At 31.0% G+C, this 9666-nt stretch overlaps 1 non-coding gene across 1 annotated transcript; it reads right to left on the bottom strand.

Moving 5' to 3' along the window:
• Nucleotides 1-1737: 1737 nt before the first annotated feature.
• On the bottom strand, nt 1738-1810 carry TRNAK-CUU (transfer RNA lysine (anticodon CUU)). Its single transcript has one exon. It is a non-coding gene; the product is annotated as a tRNA-Lys (tRNA).
• Between the last annotated feature and the right edge of the window lie 7856 nt (nt 1811-9666).

The following is a 9666-nucleotide window of genomic DNA, read 5'->3' on the forward strand; positions in this document are numbered from 1 at the left end:
TACGATATTGCACAAATAATACAAATAATACGGAAAAGTGACTAACATAACTTTTCATCGGTAGTACCTAACTAGATAATAATTTTTAAAACTTAGAGCAAAAAAATGGCGCACAGATTTGGTTCGTGGTGTCTCCTCCATACGTAGTAATATTATCTCAATGTTTATTGCAGCACAATTGCATACAAGAGCTCAAACGTTTTGGTTCGATCCCCAATTGATTTTACTATTGTAGAGATATAAAACGCCTTGTTTTATGTGAAATCTATCTGTAAAAATAAGAAACACTCTACCGTAGGCTCTACAATTTTTGCTAGTATATAACAATAATATAAATCATTCCATTGTAATGAAAACAATGAAAACTGAACATCTTTCATGCAACTGTTTTTTACCATATACCATCATAAAAGACAAAGCCGAATACATCATGTTTTTATGTGTGGATATTTTAATTAATTGATGCATTGTTAGTATATTATATTTTTCTACCCATATACATATTTAAATTAATTGATGCATCGTATAGTAGTAATTGAATCCAGATACATTTTCATTAATATCGTTTCGAAAAGTGTGTGTGTGATCAATCATCAAGGTATGAATAAATCTAGATTTAAATTAGTCGTATTGTCGCCAAAATTTCGCCCGCGTGGTGTTTTGATAAAAGGTAACCTATGTTTTTTCTCAGGGTCTAAAGATTGTCTCTGCCAAATTTCATCAAAATCGGTTGTGAGGTTTAAGCGGGAAAGCGTAACAGACAGACAGACAGAGTTACTTTCGCATTTATAGTATTAGTAGGGATAACAATCAACTAAAAATGAAGTTTATACCAATAAAAATAAATTACTAAATAAAATAAATATTCTAAGTAGGTACTAACATGCAATTCTGTATAAATGTGTGACACATAAGTAAACAATTGTAAAGTAAAAAGGTCACAAAGTAAGTGTTAATTAAAAGTTCTGCAGGTCTCGGGTTGGCTTCAACTTTTGACATTTCGCGAATTTTAGGGTTCCCTAGAGGAAAATATTATAATAAATTATGAGATATTATTTGGGATGTAAAAAATAAAAATGATGAGGATGTGAAAAACGCACAAATTTGTATTAATTAAGCATTGTATGTTAAATGAATTAATTTTCAATTAATGGTCTGTTTCTTTTCTTTTCAGGTTAATTAGTGCACCAAAATAAACAATATTTTAACTAAGAGAGTTATATTATAAATTAAAATTATATTTCTCATAATAATATTTAAAATTTAAAAATAATAAAACATATTTCAAGATCAGTATTTAAGATAATAATTATTTATTTACCTAATTAATTACTTAAGAAAAATAATTATATGCATGCCTATTAGAAAAAAGTATTAATGAAAAATAATTTAAAAGAATTTGCCCCTATAAATGGGACCAGATAAGAATCCGAATTTAAATTGCGCGTAAAAGGTGCATAGATAAAAAAAGTAAAAAAAAAAACAAAATGGCGTCGCCGTCTGGTGAACAGAAGGATCAGTCACCACCTCCAGGCCAAATGCCGAGCAAGATGGAAAGAAGAATGTCACATTTCAAAGAATACAAGTTCTTTAGAAGTTTTAGCGCGAAAATCGAGAATTGGCCGATGAGAAAAGCTGAACAACTGTGGCGGAAAATGAGGGAAAGGAAAATTGCAGGTAATTATTATAAAACAAATATATAATTAATAGGTAAAATGAAATATAAAAAAAAAATTACGCCCAACGTGGGGCTCGAACCCACGACCCTGAGATTAAGAGTCTCATGCTCTACCGACTGAGCTAGCCGGGCTTGCATGGAAGCTTTGAAATTGTCGTAAACTTATATTATGGGACTCTTTATTTTAGTTCTGTCAAACGAGGTTAAGGTTTTATCAAAATAAAGATATTAATATTGTTACTGTGGTTGTCACGATAACACACACGATAACTATTTTGATGCGATAAATACATATGAATTATGATCGGAAATGAACGGCCGTCACTTAAAAAAACAGATCCGATTTTCTTGCAACTACATAGCAATAAATCTGTAAGTATCAAATAAATTTAAATAAGTAGAATAAATAATATTTTATGAACAATTTGTAAATATACATATTAAGTATATAAATACTTAAATCTAATATGTATCAACATTTTGGCGTAGTAACTTTATTTTTAGTTTTCTGTGTAATAAATAAAAATATCTAATAATTTGGATTTTTTATATTTGAATAGCATCACACAACTACTAATACTGATACAATTTATATTTATTTCAAACGTGTGGTCTAATTTATAGCTGTTGAAGGTCGATATTTCCTAAAACGATTTAACACACTTAAGTTTACTTTTTCCTTGTCAGCTTTATTAATTATTTGTTTAACGATAAGATAATATAAATATTTTGTACACACCTACGGGAACTACCAACGCACTTTATACAGGAAAACCAATTTGGTATACTAATCGATTAAATTGCATTATTGAAATCAATTAAAAATGCATATTATGCCGACATTTTTAAACTAAAACAAACATCATTTAAAGACCACAAAATATAATATATTAAATATCTACATTGTTTTGTTTCTATATAACTAAATAAATTGTTTTATGTATGGTTTTATGCATTGATTTATATAATTTAGTCTTATGCTTATGGTATTATATATTTATTCTAAAACCAATTAATTATAAAATTTTACTTTGAACAAACAAGAAAGTTGTACTATGCAGCACCATGTTTTATTAAAAATCTATCGAAGGGCCCAAGTTTTAAGCTCTAAATCTAAGCTCTAAGTATTCATATTAGTTTGTAATACTTGGCTCAAATTTCTCATTAAGTTGAAAGCACGGCTTCAACATCCCTATGTACATTCTGCATAATAACTTTATAGTTCATAATGCTATGACGTGATCGGAATACTTATTAAAGATTGCAAATATCTTTAAATTATGCGTTATGACTTTATAGACTTGCCTTATTCCACGGCGATACTATCTTCTAATGTGCCTTTAGCCTTTAAGTTTCGTTTTTCAATAAAAAAAGAGTTTTTTCTATTCAAGATGTAAAAAAGAAAAAGTGAAGTCCCGTGTCCCCAAGTGGGGTAAGGGGCAGATGCATTATGCATACATCTGTTTCACTGATCGATTTTTCTTTTAGGGACAAGTAGGCGATCAGCCTTCTGTGTCCTGCCAGAACGAGATATTTTTTTTCTTCGTCTCCACCGGGAAATCGAACCCCTCGTTTCTACGCTCACGCGTCAACCACTGTATACCAAGGAGGCGGTCATTCTGATGTAGCTATCACCAAAATTCCGAGATCTCTAAAATTTCTTAAAGAACATCTTTTGTTTTCTTTTTTCAAATGACAATGTAGGAAATTGAATTAACGAATACATCGTGTCATATCGATACATCGATGGGACATGGGACGCACGTAAGAGTCATAAGAATGAGAAGTCCGAATTAATACCTACCACAAAAGATAGATTGTCTGTTTATTCATTTATTATTTCACTTATTTAAAGGTAAGGGAAAGGTTTATCTATTAACTATTATTGACAACCACATGTTTTATACACACGTGTTACATACACATTACACAAGCTAGAACGTATAAAATACAAGTCAACAATTGATATAAATTATCATATACGTAAACAATAAGACAATAAATATAATAAAATGTTCCTGCAGTTTTGTGGTATCCCGCCGCTATCATCTAACTAGATCGCAGAAAGTACTGACTGTAAACAAATGTTTAGCAAACTGCTTGTGATAAAATAAAATGAAAATAGGGTTGTGTAATCGGAAATTATTTATGTATTTCGATATTGAAAGAAACTATAAACGTATTTAAGGAACTTGAATCAGAAATAACCAGAGTAAAGATTGTAGAGGAGGTGTCGATAATAGAATAACTATAGAAACTTACATTTTATAATAAGCTGAATAGTGACATCACTAATAGGATAAATCTTATATATAAAAATGAATCGCAAAATGTGTTGGTAAGCGCATAACTCGAGAACGGCTGAACCGATTTCGATAATTCTTTTTTTATTATATTCCTTGAAGTACGAGGATGGTTCTTATGTAGAGAAAACGTAAACATGTACCACGGGCGAAGCCGGGGCGGAAAGCTAGTAATCTATATATATATCTATAAAAATGAAACCGTTTTCCTTGGTCACGGCATCACGCGTGGATGGGTGGACCGATTTCGATAATTCTTTTTTATTATATTCCTTGAAATACGAGGATGGCTCTTATGTAGAGAAAACGTAAATATGTACCACGGGCGAAGCCGGGGCGGACCGCTAGTACTATATAAAAGATGCCGTAGCACCAATTAAAACGAAAAATATAAACATGTGATTAAACATAATTTATGTAAAAAATGGAGTGCCCTCGAAGGAACTCAATATTTAATATTAGTTTAACTTGTTAGCTATAGAATTGTATTTTATTTTATTCTTTCAATAAAATCATTTAATTTTTATTAGCTCATTGTGGCAACCCTATATCCTGTTATAGATAAAAGAAGCAATAAATGTAGTACTTACCGAGATGGCTCGTAAAAAGGACATTTCTTGAAAAACGATGTCGTTTCTACTTTTGTTATTTGATTGTAGTCGAAATATGACGGTCTTCTCAAATTCCTCGTTTATTTCTATATATTACCTGTGGAAGTAAAAGGTCGACGTCTCACAGTGCCTTTTGAACTTTTTATTAATGTGACATATCACATAGGTGTTTTATTATTTACCGTAATTTTGGTAAATCATGATTTATGCTTTTATGAATATTTTTTCGTATTTAACTAAAGACAATAATTATTTTTCTCTTACTTTAATTACCTAATACAGGCCTTTTGGTATTCTATATATTAATGAAAGTAAATAATTCATATTCTTGCTATACTTTGTTCTTTTTGGTAAACTTCTTACACATAACAAACGAATAATAATTAAATAAATCAAACCAAATACCTTTGATGAAAACCTTTTTTTATTTTTACTGCCTCAAGCATTCCTTAAAATTTTCCTTCATCAACAAGCAGTATGTAATTCGTTTGTCAACAAAATTTTCCTAACAACACATTTTATACAAAACCGTAACGAATCTAATAATATTACATCGGAAGCAATAAATTTTAACGGTTGTATAACATCCTCAAAATGTTTGTATTGCACTGAAAAGTTTCTTTGAAACAATAAACGATGCCGACGTTGTAAAACAGCAATGTCTCTAAATCTCTCAATTTTAATCGTATTTATTTTATTGGTCATAATTCACTGTACTGTTGAGATTTATTGAAGAATTTCGGTAAGAGTTATTTTATTGGTGGTGTTTGGAATTGAAAAAGCTATCAAAAGGAATGTAAAAATGTGACTGAGCCTTATTGGAGGATGCCGCTTTCTGGTCTGTAATAAATAAGTGTTTGTTGTCGTTTTATAGCGATTTACAAACAATTTAAAAGTGTACTTTCAACTTTGAAATCGTTCTAGTGTCATCTTTAGTTTAACAGTCTTATAATAATGATATTACTTACAATCTTATTCTTATATCTACTAATTAAAACAGTTCAATCGACCTACAAAATAATGCAACTTCCTACGTATTTATACAGAAACGTGACAAACTATAAAATATCAACCACATTTCCAAATAAAACAAATCCACGTCAGTCGTAACACATAAATTTCAAGGTCCCCGTCACCTGGTTTTTGACCCCAATGATTCACTCATCACTTTCTATTTTGTGTCATTATGCAATATTATTATGGGATGATCAGTCCTCGTGGGTATAAAATGATCGTAAACATAAAACCGATATGGCAGTGAGCCAAATTGTGACGATTGCATCCGAATGTAATATCAATAGTTTGTACCTATTTGAGCTCCTGTTAAAAAAATGCAGTGATACGCGGATATGTCATATTGCCTATAAACAGGGACGTGAAATACAATTATTTATTTATTTTTGTTATAAAAATATTATACAAAATAATAGAGTATTTTGAATAAGGAAAATCAGTATGGGCTATTTGCTGATGTCTCGTAACACGTGTTACTTTGTACCTAAATTAATGAATATGAACATGAAGCTTAAAATATACGTGGGCAATAATAAAAAACTCAAGCATCCTTTCTTCAATGAAATTGTTCCATACATTAAAATTATTATAGTACGTTTCAGTTAATCATATGAGAAAATTTGTAAAGGTATACATAAGAGAAAATTTGTAAAGGTAGATTATTTTTTACGATTCAAATTTCAATGGTTTGATTTTCAATTGTTAGTAAAATATAAACAAGGCGTTTTACATTTAATCATTTCAAGTTTTTATTAAGAGCTTAATGAACTTATTGTTCGATTGATAGTAGGTTTAATACAGGATTTATTTACAGGTCACTGCTTACACGTTCCTCAGTCTTTCCATGCGATATTCTGATACTATTATTATGTGATAGAGCTAATTTATTAATTACTGTTTCATTGGTAGGTATAGTGGTAAGTATATTTCTAGGTATAAGAATTTATAAAATTTCTGCTATGCTTTTAATTATCACTACATAGTATAAAACAAAGTCTCTGTCCCTATGTCCCTTTGTACGCTTAAATCTTTGAAACTATACGCAACGGATTTTGATGCGGTTTTTTTTAATAGATAGAGTGATTCAAGAGGAAGGTTTATATGTATAATAACATCCATTAAATAGTGGAGAAGTACTGTTATTTTTGAGGTTTCTAATGTGATGTCGTAAAAAATTACATTTTTTCCGCTTTTTTACGACAAATAATGGCTAATTTTCGAAGCGATTTTAACCAATACAGCATTAATCCTAAACCTTGAATACATTGTTCATTTAATATAGATCTATATGGCCCTTTACACCGTATGATTTAAGTGAATATTTTCGAAGATATTACAGATTTAAAAATTGCGGGACGTAGCGTTTCCGGCGGTACCGGCCGGCCGCCCGGCAATATATTTTATACCCGTGCGAAGCCGGAGCGGGCCGCTATCTTTTTATATACAACGTTCACAGTTTTTCTGTAGTGTATTTAGTATCAGCATTGCACCCGTGCGAAGCCGGGGCGGGTCGCTAGTATAAGATAAGCGAAGAAGAAACTGTCTTGCGTATCTTAATATGTCGATACGTAATAGTTTTTTTATTTTATATAGTAGGTACTAGCTGCTCCAGCAGACGTTGTTCTGCCCTTAAGCTCTCGAGTTTTTTCTCTATAAGAAATCTTCCCTGAGCCTTTAAAAACGATAATAATTGGTGGAGCCGTTCTCGAGTTTGACGCTTAGGCGATTCATTTTTACTAACTATATAGAAGATATGGCAATAGCAAATTTCTGTATGACATCAACGATTTTATTTAAAAGTCGGTTAAAATAATTTGAAATGCCATTACCCACCCGCATCGTATTGTCGTTTAGATTAAAGTTAATTTCAAAATGATTGCAGCGAAATGATAACATAAGTAGGATGTGAAGTATTTAACCTATTTTCAAATTTCAATGCAATTTTGTGGTCTATTTTGTTATTTATTCCATCTATCAAACGTAAAAACACATAGTTTATCACTATTTTTGTCATTATACTTGTAACTAGATTTCCGCCCGCGGCTTCGCCCGCGTTTTCAAAGGAAAACCCGCATAGTTCCCGTTCCCGTGGGATTTCCGGGATAAAACCTATCCTATGTGTTAATCCAAGTTACACTCTATATGTGTGCTAAATTTCATTGTAATCGGTTCAGTAGTTTTTACGTGAAAGAGTAACAAACATCCATACATCCATACATCCATACAAACTTTCGCCTTTATAATAGTATTAAGATTAGTATAAGTACATTATTTCATCCAATATTTTAAATACGTATGATTATGCGAAGAGACAAAAAATAACTGAAAAATACATATTACTTTTTTATGTGATAAGGCTTTCATCGAGTAGCAAATGAACCTGCAAGTTGTTAGTGTTCTAAGTTTCAACGAAGCTCATTGTAATCAAAGACTGGTTATTGTTTTAAAGTTGTTTGTCACTGAGATTTTTAGAAATACATTTTTTTTTTCACTAGGTAACAAAGAGAAGAAGAAGAACATATTATATTGTAATATAATCTTTTAGACGATTTTAGTGATCATATTACCTACTCAAAAATTAAAACTAATTTAGTAAAATTTTCCTGAAAATATGAATTCCATTATTTCTATTCACTTATGAATTACCGAAAACTTTTTTGACTAAGAATATTCCATCGTAGCTGCATATTCGACAGCTGTTTCACTCTGGATCTCAACATGAAATAATTATGAGCGGAGCGAACATTTGTGGATAAACACAGGTCGAGGTGAAGGACCTATTTATTTAGATGTGGTGGCCATATTATCACAGATAATATAATAATATATTTCTAAGGCCTTAGAAATATACAGCTATTATTATTTTTTAAAATTTGTTATCATGGAAACGGTAAACAATAGTTTATAACTGAATTTAATGAATGAATATTAGCATATCTGTGCTTTAAAAATACATTAATGGCACTCGGAATACTTGTTATTCCACAATATTTACATGATTTCATATTCTATGATAATTTTATTGATGTATTTATATCAGCTATATTGTAGGGGACTATTCCTAAAATTCGACCTGACCAAAATTCGCTAAAAATAATCGCAACTAACATCAAAACAAATTATAATTAATTAATTCTAGAGAGATTTCAGTCTCTTCTGTTACACAAATACAGTTTAAATTTAAATCTCGCGTGAAGTGTGGCTAATTTGTTGTTAAAATCTTACAAGAAGTCAATTTGTTTACCATAATATTTTGTCAAAATACACGAGACTCGGATCCTTTATCTTGAAACGTAATTGGTAAATTTATATTAAAATTAGGATTATGTGCTCGGAAGAGGTAGGATTACGTAGATTCTACGGATCCTATTAAGTTTCGTACGCATCTTTAATCTTTATCCACATGTACTTTTATATTATAATATTGAAACTAACTAATCAACTCAAAAGCTACTTAATAGATTTTGAAAATTTCAGATTGACGCAGCTTTTATCCCGGGTCAACAACGTGGTGCCGGGTCGAGCAGCCAATCTACATTAATGTTATAAAGTGCAAAGATTATACGGCGTGAAACTACTAGACCGATTTTGAAAATAACTTCACTAACAGAAAGTACAGTACCTATACCTGAGTTACAAAGGCTTTATTTTATTTTAACCCAAAGTGAACCCGAGCAAATACGGGACGAGCAGCTAGTATTAAAAACATCAACTTTTACTATATTTTCGAATCGCCATCAAAATTTCACTTCAAAAAACCACTCCCATAGAATAATCCCGAACGTCTAAAACAATGGCCACCAATGATGCACGCGGTACATTGTATGGTAATTGTTACGCGTCCCTCATGTCGCCTGTCGTTTGTAGATTACGCCTATAGAACGAGATACGAACTAGATATGAAATATACGAATATATAACTATTTATATAAATAAAAAACTTGAGAGGTTTGGAACGAAGTTCTATGAGGAAGATAGACGGAGAAACACGCGCACGCCCCACGGCTATAGCTATACAGTTAAAGTGTCGTTACAACTTTAGGTCTTAATTTTTTCCGTC

The sequence above is a fragment of the Colias eurytheme genome, chromosome 20, assembly GCF_061535395.1.
Source record: "Colias eurytheme isolate Ceu_HAF_F1 chromosome 20, ilColEury1 Martin Lab GWU primary, whole genome shotgun sequence".
NCBI classification, from domain to species: domain Eukaryota; kingdom Metazoa; phylum Arthropoda; class Insecta; order Lepidoptera; family Pieridae; genus Colias; species Colias eurytheme.